This window comes from Phocoena sinus, chromosome 6, assembly GCF_008692025.1.
Source record: "Phocoena sinus isolate mPhoSin1 chromosome 6, mPhoSin1.pri, whole genome shotgun sequence".
In the NCBI taxonomy this organism is placed as follows: Eukaryota; Metazoa; Chordata; class Mammalia; order Artiodactyla; family Phocoenidae; genus Phocoena; species Phocoena sinus.
This window is the reverse complement of record NC_045768.1, coordinates 89,927,659-89,950,078: the sequence shown is the minus strand read 5'-3', so window position 1 is coordinate 89,950,078 and position 22,420 is coordinate 89,927,659.

Here is a 22,420-nt window from a genome sequence, read left to right as displayed (position 1 = left end):
ATGATGTTGAGTATCTTTTCATGCTTATTTGCTGTTTGTGTATCTTCTTTGTAGAAATGTCTATTAAAATCCTTCACTCACTTTTGAATTTTGTTTGGTTTGGGGGTTTTGTTTTTTGTTTTTTTGGTTGTTGAGTTGTAGGAGTTTTTCATATACTCTGAAAATTAATTCCTTATAAGACATATGATTTGCAAATATTTTTATCCCATTCCATGGGTTTCTATATACTCTCTCAATACTGACCTTTGATATACAAAAGTTTTTAATTTTGATGAAGTCCAAATTTTCCTTTTTTTTCTTTTATTTTCTGTGGGTTTTGTGTCATACTTAAGAAATCATTGCCTAATCCAATGTCATAGATTTTCACTTAGAGTTTTATAATGTTAGCTCTAAGAGTTTTCTTCTAAGAATTTTATAGTTTTAGTTCTTAAGTTTAGGTCTTTGATCCATTTTGAATTACTTTTTATAAATGGTATAAGGTAAGAGTCCAACTTAATTCTCCTGCATGTGTCTATTTAGTTTTCCCAGCACAATTTGTTGAGAAGACTTCCCTTACGCCATTGAACGGTCTTGGCACCCTTACCGAAAATCAGTTGTCCATTTACATGAGATTATATTTCTGGGCTCTCTTTTCTATCTCATTGGTCCTTATGTCAGTACCACATTGTTTTGATTATTGTAGCTCTAAGAAAGTTGTGAAATATGAGTGCTCCAACTTTGTTCTTTTTCAAGAATGATGTCTTGGGACTTCCGTGCTGGTCCAGTGGTTAAGACTCTGCCCTTCCACTGCAGGGGTAATGGGTTCAATACCTGGTCAGGGAACTAAGATCCTGCATGTCACATGGTCCAGCCAAAAAAATAAAAAATAATTTTAAAAAATGATGTCAATTAGGGTTCCTTGGGATTCTATTTAAATTTTAGGATGGGTTTTCCATTTCTGTAAAAATCGCTGGATTTTTGGTACAGATTGCATTAAATCTCTAGATCCCTTTGGGTAGTGTTGTCTTCTCAAATAATATTAAATCTTCCACTCCACGAATATGGCATATCTTTCCATGTATTTAGGTTTTTAAAATTTCTTTCAGCAATGCTTTGTAGTATTTAGTGTACAAGTCTTTTGCCTCCCAGGTTGAATTTATTCCTAGGTATTTTATTCTCTTTCACATTATTCTAAATGTAATTTAAATAAATCCTCAGATAGTTCATTGCAAGTATATAGATATACAGCTGATTTTTGCACATTGACTTTGTATTTCACAAATTCGCCAAATTCATTTATCAGCTCTAACAATATTTTTAAGGATTCTTTAGGATTTTCTATATATAAGATCATGTCATCTGTGTAGAGAATTTAACTTCTTCCCTTCCAGTTTGAATGTGTTTTATTACTTTTTCTTGCTTGATTGCTTCAGCTAAGACTCTCAGCATGATGTTAAATAGAAATGGTGAAAGTGGGCGCCTTTGTTTTGTTCCTGATGTTAGAGGAAAAGCTTTCAGTCTTTCACCATAGAGTATGATATTAGCTGTGGAATTTTCATATATGGGCTTTATCATGTTTATGAAGTTCCCTTTTAGTCTCAGTTTATTGGGTGTTTTCAATCAAGAAAGTGTGTTGAATTTTTCTAATGTTTCTGCATCAATTATGATGATCATGTGGGATTTTTCCTATTAATTCATTCTATTAACATGGTGTATTACACTGATTAGTTTTTTATGTTGAACCACCCTTGAATCATCTTGGGAATAAATCTCATGTAGTCATGATGCATAATCCTTCTAATATGCTGCTGAATTCAGCTTGCTAGTAATTTATCAAGGACTTTTGCACTTATCTTCATAAGGAAAATTGGTCTATAATTTTCTTTTCTTGTACAGTCTTTATCTGGTTTTGGTATCTGGGTAATTCTGGCCTCTTAGAATGAGTTTTAAAGTTTTTCCATCTTTTCAATTTTTTTTGAAGACTTTAAGAAATATTGGTGTTAAATTCTTCTTTAAATGTTGGGTAGAACTCACATTGAAACCATCTGGCACCGGGCTTTCTTTGTTGGGAAGTTTTTGATTCCTGAGTTAATCTCCTTACTTGATGTGGATTTATTGAGGTTTTCTATTTCTTTATGATTCAGTTTTGGTAGATTTTGTGTTTCTATAAATTCATTAAGTTCATCTATGTTATCCAATTTGTTGGCATACAAATGTTCATAGTAGTTGCTTATAATTTTTTATTTTTGTAAAATTGGTACTAATGTCCCAAATCAGTAAATTTCTGATTTTAGTAAGTTTAGTCTTCTGTCTTTCTTTCTTACTGAATCTTTGTCAATTTTGTTGATCTTTTTAAAGAACCAACTTCTGATTTTCTCTATTATTTTTCTGCTTTCTATTTTATTTATCTCTACTCTGACCTTCATTATTTCCTACATTATGTTAGCTTTGGGTTTAGTTTGCTCTTCTATTTATAGTTTCTTAAGGTGTGCTGTTAAGTTCTTGGTTTGTTTCTCCTTTTTAAATCTTGATTCTTTTCTTTTAATGATGTAGTTTGAAGATCATTGTTTATCAATACCTGTGGGTATTCTTCATTCATCTTTCTTGCTACAGAGTATTTTACTGCATGTGTGTACCATCATTTATTTAGCCTGTCTGCTGCTGATGCACATTTAGATTGTTTTCAATTTTATTGGTATTACAAACAATGCAGTAATTGATATTACCATTGAAAATATTTTTATTGAGTGAGGATTGCATTTGGCTGAAGGTAAAAGAAAACTCAACTTTAAAAAACTTAAATAGAGTGTATTTTTCTCTTACAGAAAGGAGTCCAGGAGAAGGAATTCGAGAACACAGACAGTTGCTCAATGTCATCTTTAGGAATCCAGGCTCCTCCTACCCTCTCTGCCTTCCTTAGTGTATGACTTTCATCTTCATACTTACATAATGGCTGCTGCTCCTTCAGGCATTGCTTCTGCATTCCAGACCAGAAAAAAGAGGACGAAGAGCCAAAAGACATGTCCATGAGTTCTGTCCTTTTCTTGAGTGTGTTCTTTTATTTATTTATTTAAACATCTTTATTGGAATATAATTGCTTTACAATGGTGTGTTAGTTTCTGCTTTAAAACAAAGTGAATCAGCTATACATATACATATATCCCCATATCTCCTCCCTCTTGCATCTCCCTCCCACTCTCCTTATCCACCCCTCTAGGTGGTCACAAAGTACCGAGCTGATCACCCTGTGCTATGCAGCTGCTTCCCACTAGCTATCTATTTTATATTTGGTATTATATATTAGTCCAAGTCACTCTCACTTCATCCCAGCTTACCCTTCCCCTCCCCATGTCCTCAAGTCCATTCTCTACATCTGCCTCATTATTCCTGTGCTGCCCCTCGGTTCTACATAATCATTTTTTTAATTCCATATATATGTGTTAGCATTCGGTATTTGTTTTTCTCTTTCTGACTTACTTCAGTCTGTATGACAGACTCTAAGTCCAACCACCTCACTACAAATAACTCAATTTCGTTTCTTTTTATGGCTAATATTCCATTGTATATATGTGTCACATCTTCTTTATCCATTCATCTGTCGATGGACACTTATGTTGCTTCCATGTCCTAGCTATTGTAAACAGAGCTGCAATGAACATTGTGGTACATGACTCTTTTTTTTTTTCTTAACATCTTTATTGGAGTATAATTGCTTTACAATGGTGTGTTAGTTTCTGCCCTATAACAAAGTGAATCAGCCATACATATACATATGTTCCCATATCTCTTCCATCTTGCGATTCCCTCCCTCCCACCCCTCTAGGTGGTAACAAAGCACCGAGCTGATCTACCTGTGCCATGTGGCTGCTTCTGACTAGCTATCTATTTTACGTTTGGTAGTGTATATATGTCCATGCCACTCTCTTGCTTTGTCACAGCTTACCCTTCTCCCTCTCCATAGCCTCAAGTCCATTCTCTAGTAGGTCTGTGTCTTTATTCCTGTCTTACCCCTAGGTTATTCATGACATTTCTTCGCCTAAATTCCATATATATGTGTTAGCATGCGGTATTTGTCTTTCTCTTTCTGACTTACTTCACTCTGTATGACAGACCCTAGGTCCATCCACCTGATTACAAATAGCTCAATTTCAGTTTTTTTTATGGCTGAGTAATATTCCATTGTATATATGTGCCACATCTTCTTTATCCATTCATCCGATGATGGACACTTAGGTTGTTTCCATGTCCTGGCTATTGTAAATAGAGCTGCAATGAACATTTTGGTACATGACTCTTTTTGAATTATGGTTTTCTCAGGGTATATGCCCACTAGTGAGATTGCTGGGTCATATGGTAGTTCTATTTGTAGTTTTTTAAGGAACCTCCATACTGTTCTCCATAGTGGCTGTATCAATTCACATTCCCACCAGCAGTGCAAGAGTGTTCCCTTTTCTCCACACCCTCTCCAGCATTTATTGTTTCTAGATTTTTTGATGATGGCCATTCTGACTGGTGTGAGATAATATCTCATTGTAGTTTTGATTTGAATTTCTCTAATGACTAATGATCTTGAGCATTCTTTCATGTGTTTGTTGGCATTCTGTATATCTTCTTTGGAGAAATGTCTATTTAGGTCCTCTGCCCATTTTTGGATTGGGTTGTTTGTTTTTTTGTTATTGAGCTGCATGAGCTGCTTGTAAATCTTGGAGATTAATCCTTTGTCAGTTGCTTCATTTGCAAATATTTTCTCTCATTCTGAGGGTTGTCTTTTGGTCTTGTTTATGGTTTCCTTTGCTGTGCAAAAGCTTTTACATTTCATTAGGTCCCATTTGTTTATTTTTGTTTTTATTTCCATTTCTCTACAGATTCAATGCAATCTCTATCAAACTACCACTGGCATTTTTCATAGGACTAGAACAAAAAGCTTCACAATTTGTATGGAAACACAAAAGACCTCGAATAGCCAAAGCAAGCTTGAGAACGAAAAACGGAGCTGGAGGAATCAGGCTCCCTGACTTCAGACTACTGCAAAGCTACAGTAATCAAGACAGTATGGTACTGGCACAAAAACAGAAATATAGATCAATGGAACAGGATAGAGAGCCCAGAGATAAACCCACGCACGTATGGTCACCTTATCTTTGATTAAGGAGGCAGGAATGAACAGTGGAGAAAGGACAGCCTCTTCAATAACTGGTGCTGGGAAAACTGGACAGGTACATGTAAAAGTATGAGATTAGATCACTCCCTAACACCATACACAAAAATAAGCTCAAAATGGATTAAAGACCTAAATGTAAGGCCAGAAGCTCTCAAACTCTTAGAGGAAAACATAGGCAGAACACTCTATGGCATAAATCACAGCAAGATCCTTTTTGACTTACATGACTCTTTTTGAATTATGGTTTTCTCAGGGTATATGCCTAGGAGTGGGATAGCTGGGTCATATGGTAGTTCTGTTTTTAGTGTTTTAAGGAACATCCATACTGTTCTCCATAGTGGCTGTATCTATTTACATTCCCACCAACAGTGCAAGAGGGTTCCCTTTTCTCCACACCCTCTCCAGCATTTATTGTTTGTAGATTTGTTGATGATGGCCATTCTGACCATTGTGAGATGATACCTCATTGTAGTTTTGATTTGCATTTCTCTAATGATTAGTGATGTTGAGCATCCTTTCATGTGTTTGTTGGCAATCTGTATATCTTCCTTGGAGAAATGTCTGTTTAGGTCTTCTGTCCATTTTTTGGATTGGGTTGTTTGTTTTTTTGATATTGAGCTGCATGTGCTGCTTGTAAATCTTGGAGATTAGTCCTTTGTCAGTTGCTTCATTTGCAAATATTTTCTCCCATTCTGAGGATTGTCTTTTTGTCTTGTTTATGGTTTCCTTTGCTTTGCAAAACCTTTTAAGTTTCATTAGGTCCGATTGGTTTATTTTTGTTTTTATTTCCATTTCTCTAGGAGGTGGGTCAAAAACGATCTTGCTGTGATTTATGTCATAGAGTGTCCTGCCTATATTTTCCTCTAAGAGTTTGATAGTGTCTGGCCTTACATTTAGGTCTTTAATCCATTTTGAGTTTATTTTTGTGCATGGTGTTAGGGAGTGTTCTAATTTCGTTCTTTTACATGTAGCTGTCCAGTTTTCCCAACACCACTTATTGAAGAGGTGTCTTTTCTCCATTGTATATTCTTGCCTCCTTTATCAAAGATAAGGTGACCATGTGTACATGGGTTTATCTCTCGGCTTTCTATCTCTTCCATTGATCTATATTTCTGTTTTTGTGCCAGTACTATACTGTCTTGATTACTGTAGCTTTGTAATATAGTCTGAAGTCCAGGAGCCTGACTTCTCCAGCTCCGTTTTTCTTTCTCAAGATTACTTTGGCTATTTGGGGTCTTTTGTGTTTCCATACACATTGTGAAATTTTTTGTTGTAGTTCTGGGAAAAATACCAGTGGTAGTTTGATAGGAATTGCATTGAATCTGTAGATTGCTTTGGGTAGTATAGTCATTTTCACGATGTTGATTCTTCCAATCCAAGAACATGGTATATCTCTCCATCTGTTTGTATCATCTTTAATTTCTTTCATCAGTGTCTTATAATTTTCTGCATACAGGTCTTTTGTCTCCTTAGGTAGGTTTATTGCTAGGTATTTTATTCTTTTTGTCGCAGTGGTAAATGGGAGTGTTTCCTTAATTTCTCTTTCAGATTTGTCATCATTGGTGTATAAGAATGCAAGCAATTTCTGTGCATTAATTTTTTATCCTGCCACTTTTCCAAATTCATTAATTAGCTCTAGTAGTTTTCTGGTAGTGTCTTTAGGATTCTCTATGTATAGTATCATGTCATCTGCAAACAATGACAGCTTTACTTCTTCTTTTCTGATTTGGATTCCTTTTATTTCTTTTTTTTTATCTGATTGCTGTGGCTAAAACTTCCAAAATTATGTTGAATAATAGTAGTGAGCTTGGGCAACCTTGTCTTGTTTCTGATCTTAGTGGAAATGTTTTCAGTTTTTCACCCTTGAGAATGATGTTGGCTGTGGGGTAAGTTCCCTCTGTGCCTACTCTCTGGAGGGTTTTTATCATAAATCGGTGTTGAATTTTGTTGAAAGCTTTTTCTGCATCTATTGAGATGATCAGATGATTTTTATCCTTCAATTTGTTAATATGGTGTATCACATTGATTGATTTGCATATATTGAAGAATCTTTGCATTCCTGGGGTATGCAGGAATATGATCATGTTATATGGTATGACCTATTGATCATGGTATATGACCTATTTCTCCTTTTTTAACATATATATTTACAACTATAAATTCCCACTTTAGCACTGTTTTTGGTGCATCCCATGAGTTTTTGTACATTGTGTTTTTATCTTCATTTTTCTCAAGGTACTTTGTAATTTTTCTTGTCATTTCTTCTTTGACCTATTGTTTCTGTAAGACTGGGCTGTTTAATTTCCACATATTTGTGAATTTTCCAGTTTGCCCCTGTTATTCATTTCTAATTTCATTCCATTATGATCAGAAGATATACTTTGGATGATTTCAACCTTTTTAAAATTTATTAAGACTTATTTTGTGACCTAATATATGGTAAATACTAGAGAATGTTCCATGTGCCCTTCAGAATAATGTGTATTCTGCTGTTGTTGGGTGGAATGTTCTGCATATGTCTGTTACATCTAGTTAGTTTAAAGTGTTTGTACAAGTCCTACAGTTTCTTATTTATCTTCTGCTTGGTTTTGCTGTACATTATAAACAGTAGTGCATTGAATTCTCCAACTAGTATTATACAGCTTTCTATTTCTCTCTTCAACATGTCAGCTTTTGCTTCATATATTTTGGAGCTTCTTTTATATATAAAGTAGTACAATATCAGTTGAAGGTAGACTGATATGAGTTAAAGATGTATACTGTAACCCTAAAGCAACCAATAAAATAAACAAAAAAGAATAATGGTACTAAAACAACAAATAAGATTAAATGGAATCATACAAAATACGAAAGTGACCAAAACAAAACAGAAAAAATAAGAAAAAGGGAGTAAAGGATATATGGGACAAACAGAAAACATAGGAAGATGGTAGATTTCTAACGTTTATAATTGTTATATCTTATTGCTATATTAAATATTTTATCAATATATGATGAAAACTTTTTTCATTTACAGTCTATTTGTCTGAGAATAATACAGCCAAGTCAGTTCACTTTTGGTTACTATTTGCATGGAGTATTTTTTTCTATCTTTTTACATTAAATGTATTTTCATCCTCATATCTAAAGTGAATATTTTGTAAACAGAATGTTGATGAATTCTGGTTTTTAAAAATATGATCTTCCAAATCTGTATTTTAATAGGAGAGAGCAATCCTTTTACATTTAATGTGATTACTTTAAAAGAAGAATTTACTTCTGCCACTTAGCTATTTGCTTTCTATGGTTTTTATACTTCAATTTTCCATTACTGACTTTTGGGGGATTGCAATTAACATATTAAACTTAAAAAACACATAGTTTGAATAATACATAAGATGATACAATATTTTACAAAAATTCTGCTTCCATACATCCCCATTTCTTCCCTTTTGGGTTCTCCACTTCAGCCCTTTGTGCTGTTATTATCACAGATTATCACCTTATGCACTGTAGTCCCCTTAACATGAATTTATAACTGTTGTTTTGTACACTTGCCATTTAGTTTATATAGGAAAAAGAGAGAAGTTAAAAATCAAATGAAAAGAACAATAATAATGGATTTTATATTTATGCTTGTTATTTTTTCTTAATGGATGTGAGTTACTGTCTGGTGTCCTTTCATTTCAGCCTGAAGGATTCCCTTTAGTGTTTTTTGTAGGGCAGATCTATTGGTAAGGAAATCTCTCACCCTTCGCTTACCTGGGATTGTCTTAATTTCTCTTTCATTCTTGAAGGATAGTTTTGCTAGATACAGAATTCTTGATTGACAGGGTTTTTTTTTTTTTTTTCTTTAAGGACACGAAGCATGTCATCCCACTGCCTTCTGTCCTCTATGGTTTCTGGGGAGAAATCATCTGTTAATTTTATTGAGAATCACTTGTATGTGATGAGTCACTTGTACCTTCCTGCTTTCAAGATCCACTCTTTGTCTTTGAGTATTGACAGGTTGATGATAATGTGTCTTGGTGTAGATCTCTATACATTTATCCAGCTTGGAGTTAGTTGAGCTTCTCAACTATACATATACATATTCATGTATTTCATCAGATATAGGATTTTTTTTTTTTTGGCCAAATATATTTTCCTGCTCTTTTCTCAATATCTTCTCCTTCTGGGTATCCCATAATGCATATGTTGAACACTTAACAGTATCCCACCGGTCCTTCAGTCTTTGTTCATTTTTCTTCATTCTTTTTTCTTTCTGTTCCTCTGAATTTATTATTTCAATTGTCCTTATCTTCAACTGATCCTTTCTTCTGCCTGCTCAAATCTGATTTTGAACACCTCTAGTGAGTTTTTCCTTTCAATTTTTGTGCTTTCCAGCTCCAGAATTTCTATTTAGTTCCTTCTCTTTATTTATATTCATTTGTATTCTTATTTCCCCCCCCCCTTTTTTTTCCCTGCCATACACAGGCCTTTCACTGCTGTAGCCTCTCCTGTTGTGGAGCACAGGCGCTGGATGCACAGGCTCAGTGGCCATGGCTCACAGGCCCAGCTGCTTCGTGGCATGTGGGATCCTTCCGGACTGGGGCACGAACCTGTGTCCCCTGCATCAACAGGTGGACTCTCAACCACTGCGCCACCAGGGAAGCCCCAGTATTCTTATTTTATACAGACATTATTTTCTTGATTTCCTCTAGTTCTTTGTCCATGATTTCCTAAAAAATCATTTAATATATTTAAGAAAGTTGATTTAATGTCTTTGACTAATAATGTAAATGTCTGGGCTTCCTCAGGGATGGTTTCTAATTCTTTTGTTCCTATGAAGGGGCTGCACTTTACTGTTTCTTTTTATGTATGGTAATTTTTTGTTGAAAACTGGACATTTTGAGTTGTGGTAACTCAAACTATAATGCTGTGGGAATTCTAGAATTCCAATTCTTCCCCTTATCATGGATTGCTGGATTTGCTTGTTGAAGGCTGAAGCCATACAATGTAACTTTTCCAAACTGTTTTTGAGAAGCATGAACTCCTTGTGTGTGATCCTTAAAGTTTCTGTTCCATTGTCTCTGCAATCAGCCTGTGACTCAACAAAGGTATCCTTAAGCATCTGGCTCCCAAAAGGGGAAAACGTAGATACTGTCTCTTTAAACCCTCTCCAAGCCAGGAAGACATTTTAGCCCTTTGGGTTTGAAACAATGGCTAACTTCTGTGTCAGCTCCTCAGTGATTAACAATAAAAACCTATGATCCTAATTTTTGGAGTACAAGGTCCATATACCCCACCATGGCCCCAGCAAGCTGCACCAGGAACTGGGTTGCTGCCTTCTGGGGTGCTGGAGTGTAAGGCATGGTAGCCACTACCATGTAATCACTAAAATTCACCAAAATTTAATGAAACTTACCAGCTTCTTCATCAAGCACTCCCCTGGGTCCTGTAAGAGGTCTATTAGACCAGGGTTGCAAAATAGTTGTGCAGACAGTTCCTACCAGCTCAGATGTCATTTCTATGAAGAGTCATATTCCTGGGACTTTCTACCCTGCCATATTCCCTGATATCACTTCTTTGTGGCTTTAATTTGCATTTCCCTAATAAAAAATGATGTTGAGCATCTTTTCATGTGCTTATATGTCACCTGTATATTTTCTTTAGTGATGAGTCTGGTCAAATTATTTCCCAAATTGTACATTGGGATTTTTTTTCTTAATGAGTTTCCAAAGTTTTATTATGTATTATGAATACAAGTTTTTATCATATAAATGATTTGCAAATATTTTATACCACTGTAACTTGTCTTTTCATTATCTTAACAGTATCTTCCTAAGAGTTCAAATTATTAATTTTGATGGGGTTCAATTTTCCAGTTTTTCTTTTACAGATCATGCCTTTGGCACTATCTAAAATATCTTTAAATAAGAAAATATCACAAAGACTTTCCCTTATGTTTCTTTCTAGAACTTTTACACTTCTAGGTTGCACATTTAGGTCAAACAGCTTTTTTTTACTAAATTTTTAAGCTAATTTTTGTATATTTGTGAGATATGGATTAAACTTATCTATTTTTTTTACTCCCGTATGGAAATCCAATTAGGTAAGCACCACTTCTTGAAAACGTTACCTTTCTCCATAAGTTGCTTTTACATTTTTGTTGAAAATCAACCCTAAATGTGCAGGTCTATGTCTGGACTCTCTATTTTGCTACATTGATCTCTTTATCATGATGCCAGTATCACACTGACTTAATTACTCTAGACGTATAGTAAATCTTTTAATTAGGTAATGTAAGTTCTCTACTTCTGTTCTCTCTTTTTCTTCAAAGTTATTTTGGCTATTGTAGGTCTTTTGTAGTCCCATATAAATACAGTATATCTCTTTATTTAGATTTTTCCATGATTATTTCATTAGCATTTTAAAATTTCTTTTAAAATTGTACACTATGTGTACAACATAGTGATTCATAATTTTTGAAGGTTATTTTCCATTATAGTTATTATAAAATATTGGCTGTATTCCTTTTTCTGTACAATATATCTTTGTAGCTTATTTATTTTATACATAATAGTTTGTACTTCTTAATCCTCTACCCCTATCTTGCCCCTCCCCCTTCCCTCTCCCCATGGTAACCACTAGTTTGTTCTCTGTATCTGTGAGTCTGTTTCTTTTATGTTATATTCAGTAGTTTGGTTTTTTTTTTTAGATTCCACATATGAGTGATATCATACAGTATTTGTCTTTCTCTATCTGACTTATATCACTTATTATCATACCCCCCAAGTCCATCCATGTTGTTGCAAATAGCAAATTTTCATATTTTAATGACTGAGTAGTATCCCACTGCACATACATACCACATTTTCTTTATCCATCTAACTGTTGGTGGACACTTAGGTTGCTTCCATATCTTGGATATTGTAAATAATGCTGCTATGAGCATTGGGGTGCATATATCTTTCTGAATTGGTGGTTTTTTTTTTCTTTAGGCATATAATCAGGAATGGAATTGCTGTATCATATGGTAGTTCTATTTTTAGTTTTTTTGAGGAACCTCCAAACTGTTTTCTACAGTGGCTACACCAATTTACATTTCCACCAACAGTGTACAAGGGTTCCATTTTCTCCACATCCTTGCCAACAGTTGCTATATCTTGTCTTTTTGATAAAAGCCATCCTAACAGGTGTGAGGTGATATCTTGTTGTGGTATTGATTTGAATTTTTCTGATGACTAACAATGTTGAGAATCTTTTAATGTTCCTTTTGGCCATCTGTATGTCTTCACTGGAAAAATGTCTATTCATATCTTCTGCCCATTTTTAAATTGGGTTGATTAAATTTTGATGTTGAGTTGTATGAGCTGTTTATATATTTTAGATATTAACCCCCTATCAGTCATATCATTTGCAAATATTTTCTCCCATTCTGTAGGTTGTCTTTTCATTTTGTTGATGGTTTCCTTTGCTCTGCAAAAGCTTATAAGTTTAATTAGGTCCCATTTGTCTATTTTTGCTTTTGTTTTCTTTAGCATTTTGAAGTTTTGAGCATATAAATTTTATGTATGTTATGTTAGATTTACACCTAAGCATTTTACTTTTGTAAGCAATTGTAAATGGCATTGTATTTTTAATTTTGATGTCCACATGTTCATTGCTAAGTATATGGAAGTATACTTGATTTTTGTCTGCTGATTTTGTATCCCATGACTTTGCTGAATTCACTTGTTAGTTTTAGGAAATTTTAGTAGATTCTTTGGTATTTTTCTATGTTGATAATCATGTTATCTGCAAATATGGACAATTTTATTTCTCCTTTCCCATCCATATGTCTTTTACCTCCTTTCTTGCTTTATTGTTCTGGCTAGACCTTCCAGTGTTTTGTTTAATAGCAGCGGTGAAGAAAATATACTTGTTCTCAATCACCATTAAGTATAATGTTAACTGTAGCGGTCTGTTTTGTTTTGTGTTTTGGTAGATGATCTCCATAAGGTCAATAAAGTGTTTGCCTCTTCCTATTTTTCTGAGGGTTTTTCTCATGAATGAGGGCTGAGTTTTGTTAAATACTTTTCCTGCATCAATTGATACGATCACATGATTTTTCTTTTTTAGCTTGATTTTGATTTCCCAATATCAAATCATTCTTGTATTCCTGGAATAAACCTCACTTGGTCATGGTATATAATTGCTTTTTTCCTTCTGATTTTTAAAAATTTTATTGAAATATAGTTTATTTACAATGTTGTGTTAATTTCTGCTGTATATCAGAGTGATTCAATTATACATATATATATTCTTTTTTATATTCTTTTCCATTATGGTTTATCACAAGATATTGAATACAGTTCTCTGTTCTATACAGTAGGACCTTGTTGTTTATCCATCCTGTATATAATAGTTTGCATCTGGTAATCCCAAACTCCCAAATCTTCCCTCCCCCAACCCCCTCACCCTTGGCAACCACAAATGTGTCCTCTATATCTGTGACTCTGTATCTGTTTCATAGATATGTTAATTTGTGTTGTATTTTAGATTCCACATATGACTGATATCATATGGTATTTGTCTTTCTCTTTCTGACTTACTTTGCTTAGTATGATAATCTATAAGCATCCATGTTGCTGAAAATGGAATTATTTCATTCTTTTCTGTGACTGAGTAATATTCCATTGATACACACACACACACATATTTAGTTTTTTAAGGAACATCCATAATGTTCTCCATAGTGGCTGTACCAATTTTTTGGTGCAATAGTAAATGGGATTGTTTCCTTAATTTCTCTTTCTGATTTTTCATTGTCAGTGTATAGGAATTCAAGAGATTTCTGTGCATTAATTTTGTATCCTGCAACCTTACCAAATTCATTGATTAGTTCTAGTAGTTTTCTATGACATCTTTAGGATTTTCTATGTATAGAAATGACATATGTCATCTGCAACAATGACAGTTTTACTTCTTCTTTTCCAATTTGGATTCCTTTTATTTCTTTTTCTTCTCTGATTGCTGCTGCTAGGACTTCTGAAACTATGTTGAATAAGAGTGGTGAGAGTGGACATCTTGTTTTGTTCCTGATCTTAGGGGAAATGTTTTCAGTTTTTCACCATTGAGTATGATGTTTGCTGTGGGTTTGTCATATATGGCCTTTATTATGTTGAGGTAGGTTCCCTGTATGCCCATTTTCTGGAGTGTTTTTATCATAAACTGATGTTGAATTTTGTCAAAAGCTTTTTCTGAATCTATTGATCATATGGATTTTATTCCTTAATTTGTTAATATAGTGTATCATGTTGATTGATTTGTGTATATTGAAGAATCCTTGCATTCCTGGGATAAACCCCACTTGATCATGGTGTATGATCCTTTTAATATGTTGCTGGATTCTGTTTCCTAGTATTTTGTTGAGGATTTTTGCATCTATGTTCATCGGTGATACTGGTGTATAATTTTCTTTTTTCGTAATATCTTTTGCTGGTGTCCGTATCAGGGTGATTGTGGCTTCATAGAATGAATTTGGGAGTGTTCCTCCCTCTGCAAGTTTTTGGAAGAGTTTGAGAAGGATCAGTGTTAGCTCTTCTCTAAATGTTTGATAGAATTTTCCTGTGAAGCCATCTAGTCTTGGACTTTTGTTTGTTGGAAGATTTTAAATTACAGTTTCAGTTTCATTACTTGTGATAGGTCTGTTTATATTTTCTAATTCTTCCTGGTTCAGTCTTGGAAAATTGTATCTTTCCAATAATTTGTCCATTTCTTCATGGTTGCCCATTTTATTGCCATATAGTTGTTTGTAGTAGTCTCTTATAATCCTTTATATTTCTGCGGTGTCAGTTGTGATTTCTCCTTTTTCATTTCTAACTATTGATTTGTGTCCTCTCCTTTTTTTTCTTGATGAGTCTGGCTAAAGATTTATTAATCTTGTTTATCTTCTCAAAGAACCAACTTTTAGCTTTATTGATCTTTGTTATTGTTTCCCTCATTTCTATTTCATTTATTTCTGCTCTGATCTTCATGATTTCTTTCCTTTAGTGACTTTGGGTTTTCTTTGTTCTACTCTCTCTAGTTGCTTTAGGTGTAAGGTTAGATTGCTTATTTGAGATTTTTCCTGTTTCTTGAGGTGAGATTGAATTGCTGTAAACTTCCCTCATTTAAAAAAAAGTATTTATTTTTTTAAATTATTTATTTTTGGCTGCATTGGGTCTTCATTGCTGCGCAGGCTTTCTCTAGTTGCAGTGAGCGAGCGCTACTCTTTGTTGCAGTGCGCAGGCTTCTCATTGTGGTAGCTTCTTTGTTGCAGAGCATGGGTTCTAGGCATGCGGGCTTCAGTAGTTATGGTTCACAGGCTCTAGAGAGCAGGTTTAGTAGCTGTGGCACATGGTCTTAATTGCTCTGCAGCATGTGGGATCTTCCTGGGTCAGGGCTTGAACCCGTGTCCCCTGCATTGGCAGGAGGATTCTTAGCCACTGTGCCACCAGGTAAGTCCCTAAACCTCCCTCTTAGAACTGCTTTTGCTATGTCCCATAGGTTTTGGGTCATTGTGTTTTCATTGTCATTTGTTTATATGTATTTTTTTTATTTCTTCTTTTATTTCTTCAGTGATCTGTTGTGTATTTACTAGTGCACTGTTTAGCTTCCATGTATTTGTGATTTTAAGCTTTTTTTCCTGTAATTTATTTCCAATCTCATATTGTTGTGGTCAGAAAAGATACTTGATATGATTTCAATTTTCTTAAATTTTCCAAGGCTTGATCTTTGACCCAAGATGTGATCTATCCTGGAGAATGATCCGTGTGCACTTGAGAAGAAAGTCTATTCTGCCACTTTCGGGTGGAAAGTCCTATAAATATCACTTAAATCTATCTGGTCTATTGTGTCATTTAAAGCATGTGTTTCCTTATTTATTTTTCTGTGGGGATGATCTGTCCATTGGTGTAAGTGGGTTGTTAAAATCCTCTACTATTATTGTGTTACCATTGATTTCCCCTTTTATGGTTGCTAGTATTTGCCTTATGTATTGAGGTGCTCCTATGTTGGGTACATAAATATTTATAATTGTTATATATTCTTCTTGGATTGACCCCTTGATCATTATGTAGTTTTCTTCCTTATCTCTTGTAACAGTCTTTATTTTAAAGTGTATTTTATCTGATACGAGTATTGCTACTCCAGCTTTCTTTTGATTTCCTTTTGCATGGAATATCTTTTTCCATCCCTTCACTTTCTCTGTATGTGTCCATAGGTCTGAAGTGGGTCTCTTGCAGACAACATATATACAGGTCTTGTTTTTGTTTCCTTTCAGGCAGCCTGTGTCTTTTTTTGGAGCATTTAATCCATTTACATTCAAGGTTATTATCAATATGTATGTTCCTATTCCCATTTCCTTAATTGTTTTGTGTTTGTTTTTGTGGGTCTTTTACTTCTCTTGTTTCCTGCCTAGAGAAGTTCCTTTAGCATTTGTTGTAAAGCTGTTTTGGTGGTGATGAATTCTCTTAGCTTTTGCTTGTCTGAAAAGCTTTTGATTTCTCTGTTGAATCTGAATGAGATCCTTGCTGGATAATCTTGGTTGTAGGTTTTTCTCTTTCATCATTTTAAGTATATCCTGCCACTCCCTTATGGCTTGCAGAGTTCTGCTAAAAAGTCAGCTGATAACCTTATGGAGATTCCTTTGTATGTTATTTTTTGCTTTCCCCTTGCTGCTTTTTTCTTGGGGAGGGGGGTACATGGGCCTCTAACTGTTGTGGTCTCTCCTGTTGGGGAGCACAGGCTCTGGACGCACAGGCTCAGCGGCCATGGCTCACGGGCCCAGCTGCTCTGCGGCATGTGGGATCTTCCTGGACCGGGGCACGAACCCGTGTCCCCTGCATCAGCAGGTGGACTCTCAGCCACTGTGCCAAGGGAAGCCCCCCTTGCTGCTTTTAATATTTTTTCTTTGAATTTAAGTTTTGTTAGTTTGATTAATGTGTCTTGTTTTGTTTCTCCTAGGGTTTATCCTCTATGGGACTCTCTGCCTTTCCTGGCTTGGCTGACTATTTCCTTTCCCATGTTAGGGAAGTTTCTGACTATAATCTCTTCAAATATTTTCTCAGACCCTTTCTCTATTTCTTCTTCTTCTGGGACCCCTATAATTCAAATGTTGGTGTGTTTAACTTTGTCCCAGAAGTCTCTAAGGCTGTCTTCATTTCTTTTCATCCTTTTTTCTTTGTTCTGATGCTCAGCAGTTATTTCCACCATTCTATCTTCCAGCTCACTTATTCATTCTTCTGTCTCAGTTATTCTGTTACTGATTCCTTCTAGTGTATTTTTTCCTGTCAGTTAATTGTGTTTTTCATCTCTGTTTGTTCTTTAGTTCTTCTAGATCTTTGTTAAACATTTCTGTATTTTCTCAATCCATGCCTCCATTCTATTTCCAAGATTCTGGATCATCTTTGCTATCATTACTCTGAATTCTGTTTCAGGTAGGTTGCCTATTTCTTCCTCATTTATTTGGTCTTGTAGTTTTCTATCTTGCTCCTTCATCTGTGACATAATTTTTGGTCATTTTTTTGTTTGTTTTTGATGGGTAGGACTGTGTTACTATCTTACTGGTTGTTTGGCCTGAGGCTTCCAGCAGTGGAGTTTGTAGGCTGCTGGGCTTGGTACCGAGATGATCACCTCCAGGAGACCTCACTCAGATGAATATTCCCTGAGGTCTGAGGTTCTCTGTTAGTCAGTGGTTCATACTTGGAGTTCCCACTGCAGTATCTCTGGCCCGACCCCCAGCTTTTGAACCAAAATCCCGCAAGCAGCGTGGGGTGGAAAAAAAGAAAAAGAGAAAAGAAAAAAAGGAACAGAATAATAACAAAGAGTAAAAAATAAAATAGGATTAGAAAACTAACAGGTGTTAGAAAGAATAAAAAAGTAAAAATGTAGACGAAACAACAACCAGAAGGTAAAGCAGAACCACAATAGTAAAAAAGAGGAGAAAAAAAAAGCTGGAAAACGCCTTGGCTGTGGGGGGCCGGGCTTAGGCAGGGGTAGGGTTTAGGTGGTGGGTAGGGCCTATGCTTAGGACCCACAGACCTGGAAAAGGCCCTGCGGGTGGGGGGTGGGGCTTATACTCAATGAAGTAGGCAGTGTCCAGGAGAGCCTCTGGCCTTGGAGGTTGGAGGACCAGGTCCATGACCCCAGCAGCCTCACTGGGCCCAAGTGAGTGAGGGAAATGTTAGGCGCATTCCCCCCTGATCCTCCCCTGAAGGGCCCCTCCCCGTTGGCCTCTCTTCTTCTTCCCCTCCTTCCTCCTTCCTATGCCCCTAGGAGCCACGTGGCCAAAGGGGGTCCTGAAGGTAGGGGATGAGACCCCAAAGCCCAACAGGCTTCCTGAGGCCGAGTGGGTGGGGGAAACGACCTCTACACCTCCCCGATCCTCTGATCCTGGAGGGCCCCTACCCATCTCTCTCTCCTCCTCTTCCTATCCCCCACCCATGCCCCTAGGACCCCTGCAGCCAGAGGGGGCCTTGGAGAAAGGAGGACTGGGCCCAGAAGACTAGCAGGCTTCCTGGGGCCTGAGTGGGTGGGAGAAACACCTGCCGCACCTCCCCTGGTCCTCTGGTCCTCGAGGGTCCCCCCCATACCGTCCACCTCTCCTCCTCTTACCCCCTCCTCCCTCCCATGACCCTAGGACCCATTGGGTTTGAGGGGGTCCCAGAGAATGGAGGACCAGGCCTGGGAGACCAGTGGGTTTCCTGGGGCCTGAGTTGGTGGGGGAAGCGCCCTCCGTGCCTTCCCTGATCCTCCAATCTTGGAAGGCCCCTCCCCATCCACCTCTGCTCTTCTCCCCGCACCTCCTCCTATGCCCCTAGGACCAACGCAGCCCAGAGAGGGCCTTGGAGGGTGGGAGACTTGGCCTGGGAGCCCAGCAGACTTCCCAGGACCTGACTGGGCAGGGAAAACGCTAGGCACACTCCCCCTGATCCCCTGAGCTCCCGAGGGTCCCTCCAGGCGTGAGAACCCCTCCCCCTTCCAGACAGCCCTCAGGGGCACTGGTCTTGTCTGGCCCCCACTTCTCCTCCCCACTCACTCCCCCCACATCCTACCCAGTCACTCAGGGGCTTCTCCCATCTCCTTGGGCATCAAGGTCCCACACCAGCGTCCAGCAGGCACCCTAGTTGTTGTCTATTGAGACTTAATTTATGGCCTAACATATGGTCTACCCGGGAAAATGTCCCATGTACACTTGCAAAGAATGTGTATGTTGTTCTTGGGTGAAGTGTACTGTATATGTCTGCTAGATATAGTTGGTTTAGTGTTTGTTTACATCCTCTATTTCCTTATTTATCTTCTTTCCAGTCGTTCCATCCAGTATTGTGATTTTTTAATTTAAAATATATTTTGTCTGATATTAGTGTAGCTACTCATGCTCTCTTTTGGTTCCTATTTGCATAGACTCTTTCTCCCATCCTTTCACTTTCAACCTGCTTGTGTCTTTGGATCTCAGGTGAGTTCTTGTAGACAATACCTAGTTGGATCATGTGTTTTTATCCATTCTGGCAATCTTTATCTTTTGACGGAAGAGTTTAATCAATGTATATTTAAAATAGCTACTGATAAGGAGGAATTATTTCTGTCATTGTGATGATATTTATTTTCTATTTGCCCTATAGTTTTGTTTTGGTTTTTTTTTGGGGGGGGTTGTCATTTCCTGCATTCCTACCTTCTTTTGTATTGACTTTTCTGTAGTAAATTGCTTAAATTCATTATTAATTTATTTTTGTATATATTCTATAGCTGTTTTCTTTGTGGTTACCATGGGAATTACATTTAACATCTTAAAGCTATAACAATCTAATTTGAATTTATAGCAGCTTAACTTCAATAACATACAAAATATTTGCTCCTTTGTAGCTTCATTCTGCCCCTTTCAGTTGTTGATGTCACAAAATTACATCTTTATACATTGTGTGTCCAAAACAAAAACTCATAATTCTTTTAAAAGCATTGGTTTGGAGTTACAAACCAGTGTTTCAGTAATACTAGCTTTAACACTAATTTTTTTCCTATTAAATGTACTAATCTCTTGAATCATGTAGAATGCAAAAAGTGTAATTACAAACCATTGTTACAATAATACTAGCTTTAAAAATTGCCCATGTATTTACCTTTATTGTGATCTTTATTTCTCCATACAGCTCTGAGGTACTGCTGAGTGTTCTTTCATTTCACTTTGGAGGACTCCCTTGAGCATTTCTTGCAAAACAGGTCTAGTTGCTACCCCCCCTCCCCCCAGCTTTTGATTATCTGGGAAAGTCTTTATTTCTCCCTCACTTTTGAAGAGCAGTCTTGCTGGATATAAGATTCTTGGTTGATGGGTTTTTTCTTTAGCACTTTGAATATATCAGCCCACTGTCTTCTGGCCTCTAAAGTCTCTGATGAGAAATCTGAACATAATATTATTGAAGATCCCTTGTATTATGTAATGATTTGCTTCTCTCTAGCTGCTTTCAAGATTCATTCTCTGTCTTTGTCTTTTGAAAGTCTGATTATGTGTCTCAGTGTGGGTCTCTTTGAGTTCATCTTATTTAGAGTTCATTGAGCTTCTTGGATATTTATAGTCATGCCTTTCATCAGATTTGGTAAGTTTTCAGCCATTATTTCTTCAATGTTCTCTCTGTGCCTTTCTCTCTCTCTCCTCCTTCTAGGACTCCAATGATGAGTAGGTTGGTATGTTTTATGATGTCTCACGTTCCCTTAGGCTCCATTTCTTTTCTTCAATTTTTCTTTCTGTTCTTCAGCCTGGATACTTTCCACTCTCTTATTTTCTAGTTCACTGATTATTTCTTTTGCCTGCTCAAATGCCTTTGAATCCCTCTAGTGAAATTTTCATTTCAGTTATTGTACTTTTCAGCTCCAGAATTTCTTTTTTATTTATTTTTAGGCTTTCTATCTCTTTATTTATACTTTTATTTTGTTTACACCTCATTTTCTTGACTTCCTCCACATCTTCATATAGTTCTTTGAGCATCTTAGGACAGTTGTTTTAAAGTCTTTGTTTAATATATATCCCATTAGGTCTATTTCATGGACAGACTCTTGAATTATATTTTTTTCCTTTGAATTGGCCATACTTTCCTGATTCTTTATATGCCTTGTGTGAGTTTTTGTTGAATGAACACTGGACATTTGAATCTAATAATTTGGTAACTCTGGAAATCAGATTCTCACCATTCCTCAGGGTTTGATGTTTTGATCATTTTTTCAAAATAAAAATAATGTCTTCTTAGGTCTTTTCTGAGCCCTTCTTTGAGCACATTTAGTCACTTTCTAATTTCCCCATATATGTAGTTGTTTTTTTAATGTCCTATTCATTAATGTCTGACTACCAAAAGGGGAAAAGCAAAAAATTAAGGCAGGAGAAAAGGGTACTGGCCTTTAAATTTCCTAGAAGGCTGTTCAGCTAGAGGAGAGAAGCTTGCAGTGAGGTGGGGGTGGGTATGTGAGGGGAGGTGCAGCAACAATGGCTGCCTGCCTTTTTCCATGCACCTCTGTGATCAGAAGAAGCAGTGACCAGACACAGATCCCCAATATTTAGGGAACAGGGTCCTTTTTGTCTACCCTGGCTCCTGCAAGCTGCTCAATGCCTGCCATGTGGCTGGAGGTGGGGATGTGTAGCTGTCTCTTACTGTCAGCTAAGAGCTGAAATTGACTAAAATTAACCAAAATTTACCATCTAAGCCTTCCCCAGAAGTTTTAAGTCTTCAACAGACTCCAGAGTTCCAAATTAGTTACATCAGACACAGTCTGCCAGTGTCATTGTTGTCTAGGTGGGAGACAGATTTCTGGTGATTCCTACTCCATTATCTTCCCAGAATCCTTGTCTAGAGTTAAATTTATCTCATTACTAGAAGAGCCTTTTTAGTACTCTAGCTGATGACTTTTGAATGATGTGATTTTCCAGTCTGTTGGGACAAGCACTACTTCTGGCCTCAAGTGAACTTCAGGCACTGTATCCTTTCATCCTTCCCAAAGGATTTTTCCTCTGTCTCAGGTAGCTTGCTCACATGTATTCACTAATTGATTCTCAGCTGAATATTTGTGGAGGAGTCTCTGCAGATCTCTGGAGTCCTCTCTCTGTACATCACTCCTCTTTCCAGTACTCCACCCTGTGAATTCTAGCCCTCTTGCGCAACCCAGATTCCCAGTTTCATCCCCTCAATTTAGGGAGGCTGCCAGGCTCTGTGGGTTCCTTTCCTTACATCATGGCCTGGAAACTCAACAGGTAGTGAGGTGGGTCAATTGTAGGGCTCATCTCCTTTGTTTTCCATTTCTCAAGGATCTGTC